Genomic DNA, 22512 nt, shown 5'->3' with positions numbered 1-22512 from the left:
CTCAAATTGAGTTCAAACCAACTCCAAATTGGGACCAGGTTTGCTCGGGGAGTTTGCAAGCTGGAGCAAAAGCTTTGGGTGAAGCCGGGTTGAGTGCTGAACTTGCAGCAAGCCAGGTGAGCGTGGGGCCAGGTACCAAAGGTTTCACAGGGCCGTAAGTTTAACAGAGAGAGGCCTGGGGCTGATTTGGGGCTGATTTGTGCTATGTGGGGATGTCTTTGCCTTCACAGAGGGGAGTTGAGAGGGGAACGTGGCCCAGGTGGCAACACAGGCCACAAGTGCCTCTCATTTGGCCTTGACAGGCTGCCAGCCCTGCCCCAGCCCTCCTCAGGGATATCTGCACCCAAGGATCACAGTCTGCTCCTTTTGGCTCTGTTGTGGGGATGCTGGCAGCAAGTCCTGCTCGTGCTGGGGATTCTGCTACAGCCCTGAAGGACAATGGGACGGGGGAGCCTGGCATGGAGGCGCTGGCAGGACTGCGGCCCTAAGGGTGAGTTGAGTGTGGTAGGTGTGAGTGAGGCCTTGATGCAAAGGTCTGGGCAGAGATGGGGGTGTTCTGTGTCCAGGACCTGCTCTGACCTGGTCTCATGGTGTGTGGGGCATGTCTGGTGTCCTGGTACCTGTGTGAGAACAGGCAGGGCTCCTCCCTCTGCATCACAACCTATTTTAACCTTAAAATCAGTCAGTCTGAGGGGATTTTTAACCATATAGTCTAAAAATGCCTTGTGCAATGCTCATTTTTGTTTGTGGAAGCAAAACAAGTCTGTCTTCCCTGGCTTTCTGGGCACTGAGGAGATGTAAGGAAGCCTTCCTCCTTGGCCAGGTTCATGTCCTGGGCTGGCACCAGCCCTGAGCACTGCAGGTGGCCATGTCGCAGATGTGTGGGTCCAGGCATGGTGAGGGTAAGGCCCTCAGGCATTAACTGTATTTCCACAGCCCTGTCCTGCCTTTCAGCTGTGGAGTGGCATTTGAGAGGCTGTAAATAATACAGGAGATCCTGTGGCATGACTCTGTAAGAGGAATCGGAAGTGAGATTACTCGGTGACATGAGCAATGAAAACATCTCTTAACTCTTTGGTGAACGGCAGAGCTAATCATCACGTGAAGCATGCATAAATCCTCTGAGCATGAGGCGCTGCTGCCCTTGGGAGGCTGGATATGTGATTTTTATATTTTTTATTTTTTTTAATGGCTGCACATCTTTAAGACACAAATACTCAGCTATCCTTCTTCCTTTTTGGCTGACTCTCTGCCTTCTGGTGTTGAGCATCCTCCTGTGATGTGTAAATGCTGAGTGACTTCTGGTGATCAAAGAGTAGGGGCTTGGTAGATGTATTTCAGCTACCTATTTGATATCCAGACAGCATCTCATATCAGTGCTCACATCCAAATGTATCTGTTCAGAACACTTAGCACATTAATTCTCTTCAGGCAACTGGTTAAATGGGAACCATTCCTTCTTCAGGCCCTGCTTCTGCAACCACGAGGTGTGTGGCTGCCGGTGGCTTTGCTTGTGTGGCACCTGTGGGGGCCCCCTGAGATGTGATTCAGATGCACAAACCTTGCTGGGAGCAGGGGATTGGGATTGAGTTACTGGGTAAAGCATTAGTCCTGTGTTGTGGTAGTGTGAACAGAGCAAAATCCAAATTTCTGTCATTCAGAAAATAAGATGGGACAAATAAATTGTCTGTACGTGTGGCACCAGGAGCTGGGCTGGCATGCAGTGGTGGGCAAATGGCTCGTGCAGGCAGGGGCTGTGTGCTTGGTGGGCTGGGGTGTGGAGAAATTGGTGCCTGCACACCCTGCGGAGGGCTTGTCAAAGGCTCTGAGTCAAAACGTGGCTCTCAGTGCAGGCTCCAGGTGTGAACTGGAGCATTTCTGCTGTACCTGGTTGGGAAACATGTGTAATTCATCTCAGAAGGAGAAAGGAACAGTATGTCTATAAATATGTATTGATATACATATGTATATATTTTTTTAAAAGGACAATTAGTGTTACTTTGTCAGAGGAAGGCTACCATTCACAGCATGTGGGGAGAAGCATTGGCCTTCTACTTTTTCTTGTATTTTCTGATATTTCCTTTTGCCTTTAGTCAGAAAAAAAATGAAATAAAATAAAAGACAAACCAGTATTTGCCCTCTGCATGCTGGAGGAAGTTGCTGCAGAGGAGGTGCTCCCTGTGCACAAAGCTGTGGTACTGAAAAGGGAATTACAGGCAGCTTTTATTTGGATCAGAAAGGCACTTTGCAGAAGCGTTGTCCAGCTCCATTTTGTGTTTGCTCCTGCCCAACGGAGCAGGCTCTGACTGGGCACAGCCTGGAGCATGATGGCAGAAACCAAGCCAGATGCAAGTGATGGGAACCCAAAGGTTTTCCTCCACCATCCTGAGAGGTGAGGGATGTGGCAGCAAGACCATGGTGCCTGTGGATGTGCTCATAGCAGAAATGCCATGGCTGCGTGTCCAGTCACTACCATCTTACTATTTAACCTTCATTACTGAGGAAAAACACTATGGGCCTCTGAAAGAAACAATAAATGGCTGTCATTGGCTCCAAAATGTTGCAGGAATATCAGGGGCTTTGATCTCCCCCCCCCACCTCCTCTGCTGTGTGCTGCTTAAGATTTACCAAACATTGCATCTCTTCACATAAAAACTCACCTTTGTGTTGCTGCATATAATCATTGAATAGTGATAATAACAATAAAACTCCTAGGAAATCTCCCTGTGGCAACAAGTAATTGACCCAGGAATTTTCACTACAAGGAATTATTATTATTTTTTTTAATAACCACACAGCACTAGAGATCTACTTGTTCATCGGGGGATACACCACTATTGTTCTCATCAGTCCTGATGCTTTGCCTTCACCCTTTGAGTTTTCTCAAAGGATTGAGATTATTTGGTTTCTTTGAAGAACAAAGGATGAAGAATTTTTTTTAGATGACTGGCTATTTTGATCTGCAAGGTCTGCGCACAGTGTGAGGGAACAAACATCACTAAATCATTAAGGGAAAAAGGAAGGGTATGCATAATGGAAAGGAGAAACACAAAAGCCACCGAGCCCAGTGGTTAGAGGCAGGCGCTGGCAGCGGTGCCTGGGTGGTGTTTGCTGACCCAATGCAAGGTTTGTTGCCACGCTTCTCTGGCCTCAGTTTCTCCGTCTATTAAACTGGCAGGATTACCCTTTGACTTTGTCAGGTTCAGTTACTTGGCTACAACTCATTTCTCTAAAGGTCTGAGGGCTTGGAAATAACACAAGCAGGATGTCTTACTTAACCTGTGCTCTGCTGCAAGATGCAAACCCTCAGGAACGTGTCCGAAAACCCCAGAGCTGCCCTGCTGCTGGAGCTGGTCCCAGCCTCGGGCACCCATCTCCCTTTGGAGGCATTTGCTCTTTGCACGTTCCTCTGTGTTTCTTCTCCTGAAAGCTTTTGTCCCCTCCTTGGTGACAGGGCCTTAGGTTTTTGCAGCATGAGGGGCCAAGCAGCTCTGCGGAAAACCGAGGTCTCTCCCCGAGCCTGTATGTCATAGGAGAACACAAACGTACTTCCCATTCAAATGCGCCTCTTCCATTGTGGGAGATAAGAAAATATCACATATGCTGGGGAAATAGGATTAGCTTGTAATTAAGCAAAAATCCTTCTATTTAGCGTAACAATTTATTTAATTAAAGAGCGACTATTACCTGCTAATTATAGGGTACACAATATACATAGAGCAATGTTTAATTTGTATATGAGTCTCTATTTTTATCCTATTTGGAACCAAAAATCAGATGGTAATGTAGTCGTTCGCTCAGATGCATAAGCAAGAGACACCTTTCAGGCTCCCAGCTCAACAAACAGCATCCTGCTGGGCCCAGCCCGTCACCAGCTCCTGGCAGCTGGGACTCAGCAGAGGATGCTGCAGCTGGCTTCAAAATACAGCATCTGAGCCCAGCTCTTGGTGCTGGTCATGTACTGGGGTCTGTGGGGACCTGTCCTGCTCGGGCAGAGCATCCTCTGCACCAGGGTGCCATGGAGGTGGGCACAGATCCTGGAGGGATGGAGGGCATGGGAATTTGGAGAAGTTTTCACCAGGATCTGAGCTCTGCAGCGTGATCCTGAGCCAGGGCCTGGAGCTTGTCCTGGTTTGCTGAAAAGCTGTCATCCTGGGGTAGTTTGCAAAAAAATGTGCATGTCTACGAGGGAGCCTGGACTGTGTTGTGGGTGAACTTTGTCATTTTGCAGTGAGAGATGGTTTGGTTAATCTGCGGAGGGCAGGTGACCTTATTTTCCTCAAATGCTGCTCCCCCTGTTACCCAGCGGTTTTGCATTTAGCCCTGCATTCTGCAAACACTTAAGCACATGTTTTGCCTCACACTTAATGGGAGCGTTCACTTACCTACAGTTAAACATGTGTACTGCTTTCCACAGGATCCAGGAGTCTGCCACAAATATTTCGGGTTCAACTTCCATTTTGCGCCCCTTGAGTTAGAGCCGGTCGTGTTTCAGAAACAAGCCAGTGCCCTAATTAGTTGCTTTGATGCGCTAATCCCCTTCCTGCCCTTTGGACATACTGACATGAGCATGTCCCTAACCTCCAGTGTTTTTTTTTTTTTTGTTTGTTTTTTTGTGAATTTGGGATATTTCTGGTGACTTCAGGCTCTGTCTGTCTCCCTGAGATGAGTGCTTCTGACATGTGAGGTGGTGGTTTTGGGGTTAACCAGAGCAGCTTCTGGAAACACAGGGAAGGAGGAAAGGTCTCAATTTCCCAAGTGCCACCTGTGAGCGGTTTCCTGGCTCTAGCAGCAGCTGGAGCAGTGCTGGTGGCTGCACCTCGGTGTGAGCCCCTCTGCAGCATGCACAGAGCTTAGTGGCAGGAGGACGGCAATGCCAGGTGAGATGTGAGACCTGATTTTGTCAGGAATATGCGTTATTTCCTGAACTCTAGCAAGAGCATTTAGCTTGCAGCAGCCCAGCCTGGCATCTGAGCAGGTTGGCTGCGAGTCTGTTCTCGTGTGTGGTCTTCGGGGACACAGACCAAAGGGAACAGCTCAGCTTGGGAGCGTGGGGCAGTGACGGGAGGAAGCAACGAGGACAATGCGGTGACAGCGGTGGCACCGGGGTCACGGCGTGTTCTCCGTGCCTCAGTTCCCTGCTCCAGCAAGGAAGTGCTGAAATCCACCTTGCAGAGAAGAGAGGCTTCCTCAATTAATAAGTGTGCTCGCAGGCTTGCCAGATGAAAGAGATGCAAAACGCCGTGATCGTTTCTTTTATGATCGTTAATAATAGTATAAGTTACCTGAAAGGCACAGTGCGTGTCCCCGGTGAGTTTTGATCTCCTGGCACGCCTGGCCGTGTGGGGTGGATGAGGCTCTGGCTCTTTGGGGAGTTGTTAGAGGAGAAAACGGGCAGCAGATATTTCTCCACCCCCCTGCTTTGCTCTATTCCCAGCCCTGCATCGCTCCCAAGGATCAATATCTGAACTGAGAAATTATATTATTAGGCTGCATCTCGTAATCACACATCAAGTGGCGTCCACTGGTTTCCCCTCGGCACACGGCAGCAGGCCCTGACGGAGAGATGTTTCTTTTGAACAGCTTAAAGCATCCCCCATGCAAAATACGCGGGGTGTAGGAGGGGGACAGTCCTTCTGCAGAGCGTGTCTGACTACTTTGTGTGGATCGCTCCTTCCGAATTTGCATTACAGAAAAACAATCTTTTATTTATTTAAGTTGGAAATCCCTTTGCATCTGAACTTCAAGTGTGCAGCAAACACACTTTGATCATTTTAATGCAGAAGTCACTGATTTACAATAAATATTGTGTTTTCTTTTCATACTTCTTTTTGTTCTTTGAGGAGATTAGAGCAAAGGAAGGAAAATAATTTTGACCTCATTAGAATTGCCTGGCAGAAGTGTGCGGAATGAAGAAGATGCTGGGCTTCGAATTGTCTCAGGCTAGTGACAGAAGTTACGGCATCGATCTGTCCGTCTGTGATTCCTGATGCAGTTTATCTGGACCAGGAGAAGTGGCTCCATCCACAGCGCCCACGAATGTGATTTGGGGGAGGTTGCTCTTTTTCTGTGAAGCATCAGGAGGAACTGAAACATCTCGAGCTGTGAGAGAAGAGCGGTGCGGCGCTGTGGGCGTTGCTGCTTTCCTTTCTCCTGCAGTTATCACAGATAACAAAAACGCAAGCAGTTCAGTCCACACCAGGGTCTGAACCATGCTGTGCAACTATCGGGCAGAGTTGCCTCCTCCAAAAAGGAGATGGGCTCACTTCTTATAGGGAGGGCTGAGGATGAAGGAACCTGAGAGGCATCTTTGGGTTCTCCTAAATCCAGGCTTTCCCACAGTGCTGCTGAGCGCAGGATCCAGCCCATCATCTTTGCTTTCAGCCCCTGATTTATTGTTACAGGGGACTGCAATCAGGGTAGCTTAGCCTAAACGTGGTCCTCCCTCAATTACATGCTACTGTGCTGCTTCAGATACAGAGGCCAGAGCCATCCCTTTATCCTGAGCATCTTGGGCAAACAGAGAAGGGGTTTGCGGCAGTGTAAACAATGTGAATTGCCCTTTTGGAAAGCCCTGATCGCTCATTATGGTTGAGTCCAGGCTGGATGGAGCCAGGGCCTCACTCAAAGGTGGTGTGGGTTTGGTTTTTGCTTTTTTTTGGTTTCTTTTCCTGTGGGAAAACGCAGGTTAGGGAGTGTAAGAGCAAACAACCAGGAGCCACTGCGCCATCTCATGCAGGAAGGTTTTCCTTGTGTAGGAAATCCCAGTCCTGGAGGGGATTAAAGCCCAGAGTTCCCTTGTGGGGACCCTTTCTGGGTGATTTCTTCCCAAACACATCTCCTCTTTCAACCTCAGCAGCTGGGACAGGCCATGAAGGGCACCCTGGGGACACGCTCCCAGCCCTCTCCCGTTGCTCTCCATCCCTGTGGCGAGATTCACGTTGCACTGGGCCATGCATGGCTGTGTCCCACCCACAGCACATCTCACCCAGCTCCCTGGATGTGACCCCAAGGGTGTCCTGGGGCATGTGGGCAGTGCAGGACACCCCAATCCTCCTTGGCCACCCTAAGGAATGGAAGCTGGAGTGTTGGAGAGGCAGGGGGAAAATGGGCCCCCACCAGCTCTGGTGAAGAAGCAGCTTCCCCTGGGTGCTGCTTTGTGCCTCTGGTCTCAGCCCCCTGCTGTGGTGTCACAGAGTGAGATCTCCCTGCAGCTTCCTCTCCTTTTTGCCACCTTGCTCTGTCTGCTGATGGGGAAGGTGCTGCCTTTCACGTCATCCTGAGCTAGAGATGGAAATCACAGCATCCCGGGGATGCCTGGTGTTGTCAGTGCCAAGCAGGGAGCTTCCCAAAGCCCAAGGGAAGAGATCATCGTGAGACAGCACATCCCAGGCAACTCCAGCAGGAACGTCGGAGGGGCTGGAGGGAGGACAGGGCTCTGCTCTGCCCAGAAGGCAGCTGGGATGCTGCAGATCCACCATCGCCCTGCCTGAGATCTCCCCCAAGACCACGCTTCCCTTTTTGTCCATTTTGTCCCCAGCACCATGAGCTGTGCGTGCTGCTGCCTCCCCTCGGCACTGCCTGCCTAGAAGGGCTTGGAGATGAGTGCTGGTTTTCACTTAAGCCTCATTTCCTGTTAGCTGAGGGGGGTTTGAGCACACAATTCCCTTCGTACCCAATTTACAGTGAGTAAATTTTGCTGGGAAAGCTCCCTGGGCCCTGGCAGTGTTACAGCAGGTCTGGGTTCACCCGTTGCTGTTTCCACGGACAGCACCAGCACGTCCTGGGAACACTCAGCCCGAGCCCAGACAACACTTTCCAGTTAATATCCAGTGACTGCCCGAGTTTGGGTTTCCCACTGGCAATAAAACAGTGGGGAAAAGAAAGCGATTAACAGCCTACGACTCCATCTAGCTCCTTTGGAGTAAGGCTGCTCGCTTTGTTTTGAGGCTCGGAAGATGAACTGTGCCGCACGTTGCTTGCAAGCGCGTCCTCTGTTTTGGAAAGTCTCCATCTATTTTGTTTCCATGTTATCTGCGTGGTTGTAATTAGAAAATGATGTGCCTGCTACATGACCTCCTCATAAAGAACATATTTAAAGTGAGACAATAACATTCAATTCCCTTTCTAAACCATCAAAAAGAAAATGGTTTTCAAGGCATTTCTTCCTCCTTCCCCATTCCCTCCCTTCAGCCACTTGGGTGGTCTCATTTGACAAGTTTTACAATAGAAGGCTTTTTTTTTTCCCCCCTCCATGGACAAACATGTAATTGCAGGAGGAAATCTGGAACTGGGAACCAAACAACTCCCTCCTCCCCAAGAAAAACTCGAAGGGGCCGAATATCAGCAGATCCTTCCACTGCTCCTGGCAGTGCCACGACTGTTGCATCACTGCAGCCCTTCTGAATCACTTCGCCAACCTAAAGAGGCCTCAACCCAAATGAGGATTTGCACCCCTGACACCGAGCATCACCACGGGAGGTGTCGGCAGCCTCCAGTTATCCTTTCTGCCTGCCCAGCTCAGCTGCGATGCTGCCAGACCACGCACGAGACGTGCCAAGGGCTATGCACATGCACCCAGGCTGGAGAGCTGCTGGACGTGCGTGTGCAGGCAGCAGGGAATTTGACTCTTTTAATGATTTTTTTGTTAAAGATGGAGCAGGCCTTACAAGAACAGCTTTGTGCCTTGGGAACTCTCCCAATTGCGGTGCCAGGAGGGTGCAGGGGCAGTGCCCATGCTGATGATGTGCTCCTGCAGTGAGCTGGGCTTCCAGACAGGTGAGCAACAGCTTCACCTAAAAGCGCGTAAAACACTAATAATAAAAAAAAAAGAGGCTATAAAGTATATTTAGCAGCTTCCCATTCAAATTCTGGAGAGGGGGAGCTCTGCTGGCACCACCGTGTGCGAGGCAGAGTCAGATTTTCATCCGTATTTCCAAACTGGCTTCTCTGTGCTTTCTCCCCTTGGCTTTTCCCCTCGAAATGTTCCTGCTGTGGCCCTACTGTCAGGAGCAGCTCTGTGAATGGCCACTTAGGGCAAGGTCTGGAGAAGAAACCTGTCCAGCTACGGACACTGGAGCCGTGGGAACGTGTCCCAGGCCTGAAGTGCCCAGTCACTTACCTACATGGCATGAATTTCAGATGCAATCCGCTGCTTTTGTCAAGCCTCTTCTGTAGTTAGTCATACCTTAGTAGCTGGGGAAACAGATCAAATAGTGTTATAAAAACACGAGGGGGGAAAAGAAAAAGAGATGCCAGGCTCTTTTACAGCTTTATTTGTGTCTGTATATCTGTCTATCTGGGCTTACAGTCTTTGACGCTGAAATGACAGCAGGGAAAAATGTGAATATTTAAAGACGAAGCTAGCATCAGCATTTCCATTTAGGTTATCGCTTTGTGTCGTCTCTGGCATTTTAGCTTCACTGCAATGAGGTTTGAGGTCTCCATCTGGTACTGATGGACAAAAGCCTTCTTAGAAAAAGGACCAGGATGGAAGGAATCAGCCCGTGGTGACTGCAAAGCTGTTGGAGTCCTGTCGGAAGATAGGCAAGTGAAGCAGCCCCGAGTCTGATGGATTTTATATCCTGGAAATTTCAAATTGGACCATAATTTTCATGTCAAGAGTCATTCTGCTGTATCCAGCCACAAAAAGCGTGACTTTTCTCATTGCTTATAGAGCAGCAGGACCAGGTCTGCCCACTTGGTGCTCAGGGGGCTCCGAGCCAGAGGCACTGCAAAGCTGCACTGCCTCTCGCTCCCACTTAACCTACTGGAGAATTTAAATGCCAATGTTTTTATACCCCCTAAAAATGCGATCTGTTCTGTATCTATGGCAAACCTAAAAATAGTTCTCCTCTCAGCCATTTTCAAGATTTATTTTTTTTTTTCCTGCAAAAGGTGAGCTCCTTGTGATCCTCCTGGCTAAAAAGCGTTACGCCGAGGCGTGCTGCTGGAGAACACGCAGCATCCATCACAGCCCTGCTCGCGCAGGGTGCTGTCACTGCTCCCCGTCTGCACAATCAGAACTGTGCCGAGTTGTTATTTATGTACAGGACAGGCTCTGAGTGACAGATCAAATGATCAGATTTTAGCATGATTTAGGAAAATTAGTTAATTTGGCTAGGGAAATCAAGGATCCCCATGGAGCTTGCAGGGTAAAACTTGCTTCAGATGGCTCATAAACAAAGGGCTGTGTTGCTAGGATTGCTAAGTTCAATGGATTTTGCTTTTGCAACCCACTGCTGCAGTTTTACTCTTTCCCTTTCTGTCTGGGAGATATTTAGTTGCCTCTTGGTTTTATATTTTCCTTTTTTTATTTTTAATTTTATCTTTGTCATAGATGTAAATCCTGCTGTTAGGATCTGCTACTCTGACAAAAAATTAAATAAATCACATGGTAAGTAACAAAAAAGCGAATATTAGCAAAAGGCGTGGGTTGAGGGAGCTTGGCTGAACTGAGAGCATCTCTGCAGGCAGCTGGGCTGGGCACATGCACCCGTGGGCAGGTGGCAGGGGGAGACGTGGAGGGGCTCGAAGCCACAAGAAGCATGCAGGGGTTGGTTCTGTGCCACAGCGATGTCTCTGGCTCTCTGCGTTGCCCTTCGACACGGTTAAGCTGCTATATCGGGGTGTCCTGGCGTCCCTCCCAATGCCATGACGCTCCTTAGTGACTCTCTGTGTTTGTTCTTGGGCTAAACGTTGCAAAACAGCTCAGGATTCCTTGATCTTGCCTTGTTTGGATTCTTTCATGAATTGCATCCATGTGTCCGAGGCACCGAGCCCTTTCACACGGTTGGGCAATGTTTGCGTTAGGAACAGCGGCTCTTTCCTACACGAGCGCGGGTCGTTGTTCCTCCCAGTCCCATGAGAAGCCTGGGGCTTCAGATCCAGGCACGTGGCAGTGAGTCTGGGACACAGAGCTGCAGGATAAGGTCTGCTCCTCGTGCTTTTCCTTGGAGCATCTGTCTTTCTTTTCAGGCAGGACATTGACCATGCCTGAAAGCCATTTAGAAATTGCAGGGAGCGCAGGTTTCAGTAGCCTGCCTGTTAAGCGGGGTTTCTTGCCAGAACACATTACTCTGAGATCTGCACTTGTTCTCAATTTTCACGTAGGAGTAAAGGCAACAGATCTAACACCAAAATCCAAGCCAGTTTGGATTTGGGTGCATAGGGAGCAGCTTGAGTCCTTGTGGCAGCCACCACCAGGTGATAGAGGTGAGCCAACAGCCCCTTACACGAGACAGGAGGAACGGTGGCAGGAGATGCACGGGGAAGGCTCTCCATCCTCTCTGACATGTATACGCCTGTGATTCACTAACTAGATTTGTCCAACTGGAATTATCACTGAAACCTCATTCCAATAAAATTCTGATTTCACGACTATTCCCAGAGGTGGTATCTCAAGAGGCTGGAAATTGCTGCCGGCGTCAGCCAGGATATAATTGTCATTTATGTGTTTGTGCTCTTGTCTGCACGCAAGTGGATGAGACAGATGTACAGCATGTCATAGGATGGCTGGGTTTTCATATGGCTTTCTTAGAGATTGCTGCTTTTATTCTCGTTCAAGGTTTTCATCCTTTCTCCTGCTGTATTGTCTGATTTATCAGAGTGCCTGAACATGTGCTTCTTCCTCCTGTTCTCCTCCTCTCCTTTGCTGATATCTGTAAGCAAATCACCACTGTTTCATGGGAAGTGAAAGAGAAGAAAAAAAAAAAAGGCAAGGTTCTTGTTCGCCTTATGCAATGGAGATGATGACTGAAACCACTCTTAATGATTGTTCCCTGCGTGCCCAGGCAGGGAGTTTGATTTCTGAGTAATTCCAGCGATGGCGATGTACATTAATGGCACAGTCTGCAGCTTCGCTGCTTCTAGAATCAGCCTGAAGCCAGGTGGTGTCAGTGGGCTGCTGATGTAGCAGCAGGATGAGGCCCTTGGTTAGTTAATAGCAGTAGTGATCAGCGTGAATTGCCAAATGTGACTTGGATTGGTGTGGTTCGAGACCCTCGTTCTCATGGAGGTCACTCCAAGCTTACTGAAAATCAGGTCTCTGATGTTCGCATGACCGTGAATGGAGACATTTAATCAATGGTTGTTTGAGAGTTAAAGGCATTAATTAAAGGCTTAGCTGGTTTTTAAGAGTGTCAGGGCCTGAAGGTGCCAGAATTTGGGGATGTAGTGGAGTCCAGGCTCTCCGTGGATCTCCAGATGCTCCCTGGCAAAAGGTCGTGGCAGATGCAAGTATCTTTGTGCCCCGTTCGTGCCCGTTATTCCCTTTGCTGATCAGACCCTGCGGCCAGCTATGATGATGGCCCATGGCATCCTGCTCTAGGGGACAAGCAGCAGGGACCCCCCTGAACCATGCTGACGATGCCAGGAGGTGTTGGCTCTCCTGCGGGCACGGCTCCAGAAGTTGCTGTGGCGGAGTCGATGCTTGGATGTGGGTGGCCGCAGGTCCCTGGGGCTGGCTGGTGTCTGCATTTTTTGGCAGCCCCACGGCTGGCCGGGCAGGGTGGGCATGCCCAGGAGAAGCACAGGTTTTGTCCGTGCTCAGCGTTCCCCATGACAAAACTTTGTGTGTTCCTAACAAGCGGATCCTGTTTCTCTTCCTGCGGGGAGGCTCCGTCGGAGCTAACCGGTGGTAATTGGAGAGGGGGAGGCGAGGGGAAAGGGCACAAAACCCAGGAAGAAAGCTGGAGGGGAGTGTGAGATCCCAGAGAATGAGCCTAAAACCAGCAAACTCGGATGGAAACGCTGCTCTCGCAGACCACAGGAACATGCTTTCTGCTGGGGGAGTGCAGAGCAGACGACCCGATGAGGCTTGCGAGGTTGCTGTAGTTGGTGCAACGAACCCTGGGGCGTTTCTCCGGCCGGGCTGCCTCGCAGAAGTCTCCTTCTGTGGGAAAAATCAATAACTGGAATGGGTCGGTCTCCTTGCCACTGCAAACCTATACTTAAGCGTGATTAAAATGCTTTCGGCAAAGGAAATACCCCGTAGTTTAAGCCAAACATGGGGACATCCTTTCTCCCTCTGATTGATGTTATGGTGGTTTATGCGGTGTACTATATTCTGAACCAGCCCCAAGTCAATTAGGCACCGTTTCAAAGTATTTTCTCATGCAGCCCAAGGTTTTGCTCGTGCCAACGAAATCTGAAACTCGGGGAAATGATAGCAGAAATGAATGCTGTGAACGAGCACAGCCAGGCCGTGGGGTGAGCAGGCAGCGAGCACTGCAGGATTCCCTGCTTCAAGGATCAAGCTGCCTTTTTCAAGTTGTGAGATTTAATGGCCTTTTTTTTTTTTTTTTTTTTTTTTTCCCCGAGATCAATCGTAGTATTGGTTTAATATCTGATACAAACTCTATCGGGAAAATATATCCTTCCTTTGTGGAGGGACAAGATGATCTAACTATAAAATGATCAGATCCTGACAGTTCTTTCCCACCCCTGGACCAGATGGGATTTCTGCCCCAGAGACCCCATCTAAAACACCTTTGCGCTCAGCCTTTGACTATTTGAAGCTTTCAGACAATCGCCGTGTGGGAAAGGACAGTCCTTACAAATCTCCCGACCTTTCAGTCCTGAAATATCATTCCTTGTGATGGAAGAGAGTAATAACATGTGAGAGCACCATCACAAGCCAGCCGGCAAAGGAAATAACAGGGTGACCTTATAAAATCAGCGCTGAAAAAAACCCCAATTATAGGGTTAAATGCCACCGAAGTAATGATTCTCCCGGTTTATCTCGCTGGCGATACGCTGTATTTTAAAGCCAGCCGTCGGGGACATGTGAAATGGCACTTAAACCATTGGGGGAAGGTTCCCCCGTACACCAGGCATATTTCCATGGATTCCAAAACAGCCCCGGAGTCTGGGCAGGCGAGGAGTGAGCTTAATTCCTCCCTTTGTAGTAGGAGATCTTTGAAACTCCTATTTGATCGTTTCCCTAGATTAGGATGGTTCTGCGCTGCTTTGGAGCAATGTGTCCCCCCTGCCCACCGACCTCCTCTCCCGGCGTGATAAGGCATCTGTAAACACCCTCTGAAAGTCTTTACAGAGCCTCCTCTGTACAACGCTTTGAAGCAGAGCTGCATGAAGACCTCTGTACCGGCTGAAAATATCTTGCAAACTGATAAAGAAGTGCAGGTACAGCTAAAATCCACTGTGTAATAAGGATTAGCGAGCCTAAGGAGGTTTGTTGGGCTTGAAGATGGAGTTGAAACGTCTGAGGCTTGGATTCGACCAGAATTAAACTGAACTTGGGTTTCATCAGATGCCGCGTTGGCCCTCTTCTCTCCCGCTCCTCCTCGCCCCACTCCACGCTCAGAGCAAATACTCGGAGCTCATCATTTTAAAAGGAGCGGTTTAATTTTCCCACCGGTCCAGGTCCTTGTTAAATATGCTGTGCTTCAACCAGCCCGCATCTCCCTGCGCCTGCCTACCTGTGTGCTGGGCTGTATTGATCTCAGATATGTGGGCAATTGCTCCGCCGAACACAGCCTCAAAGAGCCCCATTTGATCCGGTGATGATCCCGTAGCACATATCCCGACTAATTGTATCCGTGGAAATCAAGTGCACTTTAACTAATGAAAAAAAATAAAAAAAAGATAACGTGGTCAAAGCTTATTTGAAGAAATGACATGTTTTAAAACCTGACATGACTTAAAACAGAATCATATAAGTTCCTTTGCTAAAACACTTTCAGGATATATTAGGTATAACAATAGTTTTCTACATGAAAATGGCTTTGAAATCTTAAAAGTATTTTAAAAGAAAAGAATTTTTGCGGTGCATTAAATTGGACGTGAATATGACAGATTTCAAAGACTGTCAAAATAACGAATTTACATCATAAATGCACAGGCTGCCTTTTTAAAGGCCTCTTCAACAACTCAGGAAGGCGTTTAATGGTGAGCAAGTTCAAAGTGTCATGGACTCCCACTGGTATAAAAAGGAGGCAATACCCACTATACTCTCTGTGTTTCAGATAATGTATCTGTCTCTTTTCAAGTTAATAAACTGCACTCCTGTCAAATTGCAGATAAATGAAAGCGACCAAGACATTGTTTTCCCCACATATTGCTAAGAAAGATATCTCCCAATATTTCTAAACGACCAGTATGCTAAAAAGAACTTGAAATGAATCCACCCTGCAGTTATTTTACAGCATCAAAGACAATGAAATTTCCACAGAGGCACTTTCTGAAGTTTTAAATGCTTTATTTCTGATAGCTGCTCATTAAGAAGCTTCGAAAGCTTTTTATTGTTTCAAAGGCAGTCATCTAAATTTTTAATCATTCACTAGTGCTATATGGTCATGATGTTACTCTCTAGCTTTAAAATCCCTTTATTTTCTAAACAGTAATGTCAACATAATGTTTCCCCAAATAATTGTTAGGTACGGCCTCGCTCAAAGAGCAACTGTGAGGAGGAGAGAAAGGAAAAGAGAGAGGATTTTTCCAGCTCCCTTTTGCGAGGCAGAGAAATGAGACACGTCAGGAAATTAAAGTCCGGGACCGACGGTTTACAGAGCTGGCCACCAACTTACAGCGCTGCTCTTCTGGGATGGTTTCGGCCCCGTTTTCATTTTTATTGTAGGGGAAGTTTGCGGTGGGTATTTTTCAAGCGAACAATGATGCTCCGCGGGCCGATCCTCGCTCTGTGACACATGGGTGTCCTCGGGGATTCAAGAGGATTTAGGGAAATTTCCTTTCGCTGCCCCTCGGAGCTGCTTTCCCCACACCCTGGTGTTGGAGCAGTGGGATCGGGTGTAGCTTGGTGGGGACGTGCAAGGGGCAGCATCCATTCATTCCCCAACCACAAGTGCATGTGGAGCCTCTGCGAAGAAGCAAATTGGGGCATCACACCCCTGCCCTGGTGGGTGATGCTGACCCTGCCCGTGCATCTGGTTTTGCTTTGCTCCTCGCTGCAGCACCCACCGAAGGCAGGGCTTCTCCCTCGCAGCCTGGGACTGCCGATTCTCACACGCTAGGCATGGGGATGAGATTGCAGTTTATTTACTCTACAGGCTCATATTAAATTTCTCCCTCCCCAAACCACAATCCAGCCACTCTCCTCTTCAGGGACAGCAAGTTTTCCATTCTCAGGATCTAAGCGTTGGACTGAACCCACGTTCCTGCTCAAGCCTCTTCCCTTTCTTGTGCCTGTATTAAATACGTTCGGAGTGCTGACAAGTGAGCAGCAATGGGAAGTGGGAGCAGATCCAGCCTGCCTCTGCCCAGCAAGGATGTAGATCCCTCTGCGTGCATATATTTGTCACATTTACCTTCCAGTTTTCAGTCAGGATAAATGCAAAAGAAAGAAAATACCGAGCCGCAGGAATGGTCTGCGTGTAGCTCTGTGTTTGGACATCACCTGCAAGAGATCTCAAGGGAGGAGGAGAACAACTGGCTCTTGCTAATATAATGCTTTGCCCTCCTCTAGTGGTACTTTTGATCTCAGACTCTCAGAGGAATTACCAGCATTGATCCATCACTGTTCTGCCATCTCCTGCAGCCCTTGCACAGCTGAGGCACCGAAGGTCCGGGTGAGCGCAGGGCACCCACTTCTACCAGCACCTCTTACTTTGGTGATGGAGATCTCATCCCAGTTTTCAACAGATAGCTTTTTTTATGGTGAATGTGGTGTTGTTGAATAGTTTGTAAGTGTTGTATGCAAACTTATAGCTGCCATAGACGTATGCTGACACTTTTATCAGTCCCTTCTCAGCCTGGCCTTGGGTGGCTTCAGGCACACCAAACGCAGCATTCTGCCCTTTCCTGCTGGCTTTGCCAAGGCTCCCTTCCTCTTTCTGCCTTGGACACAGGCTGTCTGTCAACTGACCTAATCACTAGAAAAGCTATTTGCCCAGGTTTTGAAATGCAAATGGTTTCAAAGGCACGTCGGTGGCTAGCGTGGAGCTGAGAGAGACGAGCGTGCTCGCTGCCCAGCACCGACTCCGTCCCTTGGAGGCACAGCGAGAGGAGTTCTGCTGGTTACAATTACCCAGCGCTATCATGGGAACGACGACATAAAATCAGATGGAGCAGTTGCTCCGCTTGTACCAAAGGCCTGGGAAAACACACGTTGCCAGCAATTAGTCCAGAGAGGAGCAAGAGCTGGCTGTCAGCTGAGCGTGTAGGTGCTGGGCTGGGATGCAGGAGGTGCTGAGTGTGCGGGGACACAGGAGCTGTGCTCTTCATCTGTGCCCTGTGCTGGGCTCTCCAGGCACTGTGGGCCACACGTCCCCATTAAAGCTGGGTTTCTGGGGTCCTACAGCTGCTATTTAGTGCTAGTCCTTTCCCAACAAGCCTCTCGAGCAGCCCTGCCCTCTTTGGGGACCTCTGCTGAGGTTGTGCTTTGCTCTGAGGAGTCAAAGTATTCCTGATTCTGGTACTGGAAAAATCAAAGAGAACTGGGAACAGAAGTGATACCCTTACCTGGTATGTGGCCAGGTTTATTGTCTTCCCACCCACCCTGCAAGCCACCGGTATGTCAGGCAGATCCTTGCAGCGCCCAAGCCCATGGGATAAGCCACGATCTTGCCAAAACAGCAAGTCACAAATACTAAAAGCGTAGTTAACGGCACTTATGCTTAGAAGTCCTGCTGGAAACCAAAGATAACACATGTTCCTGTAGGAAACGCATGTTAGAGAAACAGCCTATGCTCCCTGAGGACTGTTCAGCATCCATCTGTGGCCATGCTGTCCAGTGGTGCACGTGTGGAAGAGCTGCTGGTGGGCTCGGTGAAACCTCATTCACCGCAGAGATCTCTGCAGGGCTGCGTCAGGCAGGTGCTGCAGCGGGGACCCTTGGTGCTGCCACGCTGCTGCTTACGCTGGCTCCTGGCGTGTCGAGTGCCAGTGGTGCCTCGGGGCTTGGGAAGCCTCCACATCATCTTTCCAAATCTTGCATTTGCACAGCACGCTTTTCCCGTGATACTAAAAGGCAAATCGCAGCTCTCCAGGATCGCGTCTGCAAGCAGCTCCCATCCTGTGTCCGGGATGACCAAGGAAAACAAACGACATGAATAAATCATAAGATTTGCAGAACATACATTTTGCCAGGGAAAAAAACAGATTCAGATCTAATGTTCTGTGCTCTGAGCTAAATTTAGAACTCGTGATTTTGGACAGGCTTCTCGTATTGCCAGGCAGGGTCTCAGGCCCTTCGCACAGATTGCAAACATCCTGCGCTCTTGGCTGTTTTCACGCCGGGATCCGTACTCTGTTACCTTTCCAGGGAGAGTTCAGCTCTGGCCTTTCACATGGAAAGAGCCAAGCGCTTTGAGAATAATTAGAAACTGATAGTTTTACATAATGCTACCAGATCATCTGGCCTCTCTTTGAAGCAGAGGAGGAGAGGACTTCAGCTGAACAACTCCGGAGTTAGGCCAGCCAGAGCAGACCTGGCCCCGCTCGCTTGTAGGATGGAAATGCAAATGCCTGCCCGCAGGCTGCTGGCTCCCTGGGCCATTTGGGCTCCGAACCCTCTGCGTGCGAAGTTTCTGTGTTGCAATTACCAGCCTGGTTCCTAAAGGCTATAAAGCTGTCCTCGGGAGGCCGTGATGGATGGTGCTGTGCTGTTCAAGTGGCCTTTTCTAGGGGGTGTTGCTAGCTTGCTGGCGTGTTCCTTGAGGTGATCCTCTGCTGCTCCGTTGCTTCAGAGGGAGCCACAATTCCCCGCTGCTTTCACTTCCCAGTCAAACTGGTTGCTCTGAGGCTGCAGTTTGTGTTTTCAATGCTGATGGCCAAAGCAAAGAAATGGAGCTTTTTTCCTCAAAGCACAGGGTTCACCAGTATGACTCAACCGAGGCTCCAGATGTAGCTCCAGATGGCCAGTTATAGAGAATACCACCTCTATTTGTTATTCTGAGCTATTTGTACATGTTTTTGTACTTTATTTCTTCCTTCTGTTTATTCTGAAAGAGTTAAACTTTATCACTCCATCAGCGTTGGCAAATTAGCTCTGTCATGTGGGATCGTTTCTCTTTCCTCTTAAACGACTTAGATGATTGACCAACAAAATACTTGACCCGAAATTTGCTTTTGGGTAACGTTCAAGGGTTTGAACTTCAGGCTTCATTACTGGAGAGCCTGCCTGCTGGTGGAGTCTGAGCTTTCCTACCACACGCTGACCCAATGCACCTTGCTTGTTATCCTGCTCACCCATTTGCAAATTCAGAGAAGTGTTTGCAGTATGTTTCCAGCACGCCTTGCTCATCTCTCAGATGTATTTAAGGAGGTTGGGATCCACCTCACTTAGACTGAACCCACGTTTTAGCTGGAATTGGACATCTCAGGTCCCGCTGTGATCAACAGACAGAGGTTGTACCCCAAGGGGAGAGTGCTTCAGTCCTCCTAGTGATGCCCAGGGGAGGTTTAAGGAAATGCCCGGGGGTGACATCCACTCTCCACTGGTTATAGGAGCTGCTCATGTGGCTGGCTGAGGCTGCACCCAACTCTCATGTGGCAAGATGGATTCTAGCTGCAGGCACACGTTTTCAGAGGTATTTATCTGCCTAAACAATCAGAAGACGCCTTGCAAGATTTACAGAAAAGTTCTTCAGTTCCACTGAAATAAATGGGATTTAGTTTAGATAAGGCAGACTTTTGGGAAACCTGATGTCTCACATATTTGTCTAAACACTTCAGAAGAATGTGTGCCTGAATGTTCTCTCAAAGTAAGGTCAGGTTTGGCTGACAGACATTTAATACGTTTGATCTTAATGTGACCTTCAGGAAATAACAAACTGTTATTTCAAAATAAATGCTTTTTTTCAGAAGAATTGAAAATAGAGCCTTTCCTGCTGCTGCTTTTTGATGCGTTCCTTCCTGCCGAGGTCCTGACGACACCACCCTGCCTGGCATGGAACAGTACCTTCTCCTGATGGCAAGGGGAAGGTGGCATTGTCCAAATTCAGTTATTCCTTGGGATGTGCAGGACTACAATAACTCTTCCAGTCCCCTTATAGACTCTCTCTATACCTTTCTTTTCTTAAAATACTAGGAAAAGGCACTGTCAGCCAGCTTTCATCATGTCCCTCAACTGCTAAGCCTGGTCTCAGAGAGGAGACAACTTCATGCTCATAAAGTTCCAAAACAACGAGAAAACAAGGAAACAAAAACCCCCTTGTGTGCTCAGGTCCAGACATCCCTTCTGGAGTGGTAATTTGTGGCTGTCTGGTCCCTTCAGTGTCGTGGCACTGATTTCCTCGCTCCTCCTGAGCTCCTGCCATCTGTCCCCAGCCCGGAGAGGGGCCGCTCCGCTCGCTGAGCTGCTGGACCGCTCTCGGAGCTGCTGCTCCTTTCTTGGAAGGGGAATAAATCTTCAGCAACCTGTCAAACCTGCGTGAAATTCCGACACGGTAAAACCCAACGCGGTCACTGGATGCAGCTACTCTTTCCTTCCTTTGTGGTCTTCATGCCCGTGCTTCTGCTCGTGAAAGCTGTGCTACGTGAGCAGGTGTGTGTGTCTGCATCCAGCTGTGCTCCCTCTGCAAGATGGCAGCTCGTCACATCTGGTTGTACTTGATTATACTGCCAAGAAATCACCTTGTTCTCATTTTGAAGCAGTGAGGATGGCAGAAGGTCCCTTTATTCGCAGTAATCAATTCGAGTTAGAGGGTCCTTTAAACTTGCAGACAAAAGACTAGCGAGATCCAGTAAGCTGGAGCTACCAAAGGTCAAAGCAAAAATAAGATGGAAAGCTTTTGTACAGAGCATAATTAATCATCCCAACATCCTTTTCAGATGTATGGCAGATTTTCTATCACTTAGAGCCTTTAAATGATGACTGAATATTTCTCAAAGTTAGATTTAAGATGAGCAACAAGTTACTGGGCAAGGCACAGGAGTCATTACAAGAAATTCATCGCCAGCTCCAGGGAAGCCCAGCACAGAGGCCCTATACTGGATATTTTGGTAGCATCGTTGCCTGCTGTGGGATCCCACTACTACTGAGTGAAATGTGCTGTCTCTCCTCAGCGAGGAGGCTCATAGCCTGCAGGTCCCGGTGCAGGAGCACACAGCCCATGTGCTATACTGCAAATCCTCTCCAGGCTTCCAGCCACAACCGTCCGAGGCTCCTGCATTACCTCTGAGGAGCGGTGCCTTTCTCCCCAGCACCCTTTTTCTGGTCCCAGACTTCATCCCAGGAGACCATATCTCTTCCTACCCACACACCAGAGGAGAGCAAATAGCTCCTTCTCCCCACAGTGGGATGTAGTTGAACTCAAAGATGGAGCTGACGTCGTTTTACTTTATCAGATCTATGCATGACGTGTGCATTTGGCTAAGAAGCATTTATTTAGGTAGTTGCTTTAAGCTGATGTTCAAAGTTAAGGGGTGCTGGAGAGCCAGACCTGTGTGGGCAGCCCTGAGCCCAGCATCGCTCCCTCAAGGTCCAGCTGAGCTCCTGAGCTACCAGTCATCCATTAAATAGGTGCCTCTGAGGGCCTCGGGTGGGAAATACAAGACCAAGTGGTGCAAAAAGAACTGAAATTTTGGCCTTGGAGCACCCCAAGCACAGATGGAGTAGCCTGGTGATTGAGACTGAAGGAAGAAAAGGTGATGTGGGGATGGGAGTGAGGTGGAGTGGGAGCCGTGCGCTGCTGTTTCCAACATGGACATGTGGCTTGGGCCAGCTGCCGTGCCAAGCTCCCTCTGGAGAACAACAGGTTTGGGCTTTTTTCCTTCCCTAGCTTCTTGCAAAAGAAAGAAAAAAAAAAAAAAAAGCTGGAACATCCTCACTGGAAAAACAGATGCAGCCTCTTGGAGCCCAGCTTTCTCTGGTAAATAAACTTCAAGATGAAATCAAACCAAACAAAGCTGCTAACTAACCCAGCCCTGCTGCTAAAGTGTTTTGCTGGGTTTTCAAATGTCTTTGTGATGATTCTGTTCTTCCCCTGTTCTCCCAGCGCCATGTCGAAGCGTTACATGACTTGAAAGCCCGAAAGTCATGGAAGGGGGTAGGGGGAGGAGGAAAACACAAAGCAAGTCGTACAGACGGCGATCGGGGGGAGAGAGTTTTTTTTTTTTTTTTCACAAGCCCCAGTAACCACATGAAAGCTCTTTAAAAAATAACAAAACCGTCATCTCCATAGCAGTTCTGGTAGCGCAGGTAGTAAAGGCTGGTATTAATTACCCGATCGAGCTTATTGCTGCAGGTGGAAGCTCGTCAGAAGCTAAATACTTGGGTGGCCAGGCACACGGCTTTCCATAAAGCTAATGGGACACCTCGCCAACCCCAGCCTCCTCCCCAGCGCCCCGGGACGGGACGGAGAGCAGGCTTCCAGAGGACACTGCGCTGAGAAATCTCCCCCCGGAGCCTGGTCTGGTTTTCCAGAGCCACCTGGATCCAGCTGCGTGCAGCCGCGCGTGCCGGCGTGCAAAGCAAACCTGTTGGAAGAAGAAGCGCTCGGGTGCCACGAACAGCAGCCGCTCGGAAGCCGGCACGGTGGGTGCCCCAATTAACAGCGCCACACCGATCGCTGTGGCTCGTGAGTTCATTACAAA

At 48.9% G+C, this 22512-nt stretch overlaps 1 long non-coding RNA gene across 1 annotated transcript; it reads left to right on the top strand.

The window, feature by feature from the left end:
* Nucleotides 1–14: 14 nt before the first annotated feature.
* On the top strand, nucleotides 15–18398 carry LOC311420703. Its single transcript, XR_014684488.1, has 4 exons — nucleotides 15–116; nucleotides 303–490; nucleotides 13453–17208; nucleotides 17254–18398. It is a non-coding gene; the product is annotated as an uncharacterized lncRNA (long non-coding RNA).
* The last annotated feature ends 4114 nt before the right edge of the window (nucleotides 18399–22512 follow it).

The sequence above is a fragment of the Aythya ferina genome (assembly GCF_964211825.1).
Source record: "Aythya ferina genome assembly, chromosome: 18".
Lineage (NCBI taxonomy): Eukaryota > Metazoa > Chordata > Aves > Anseriformes > Anatidae > Aythya > Aythya ferina.
Note: the sequence above shows the minus strand (reverse complement) of the source record. Positions and strands in the feature narration are given on the sequence as shown.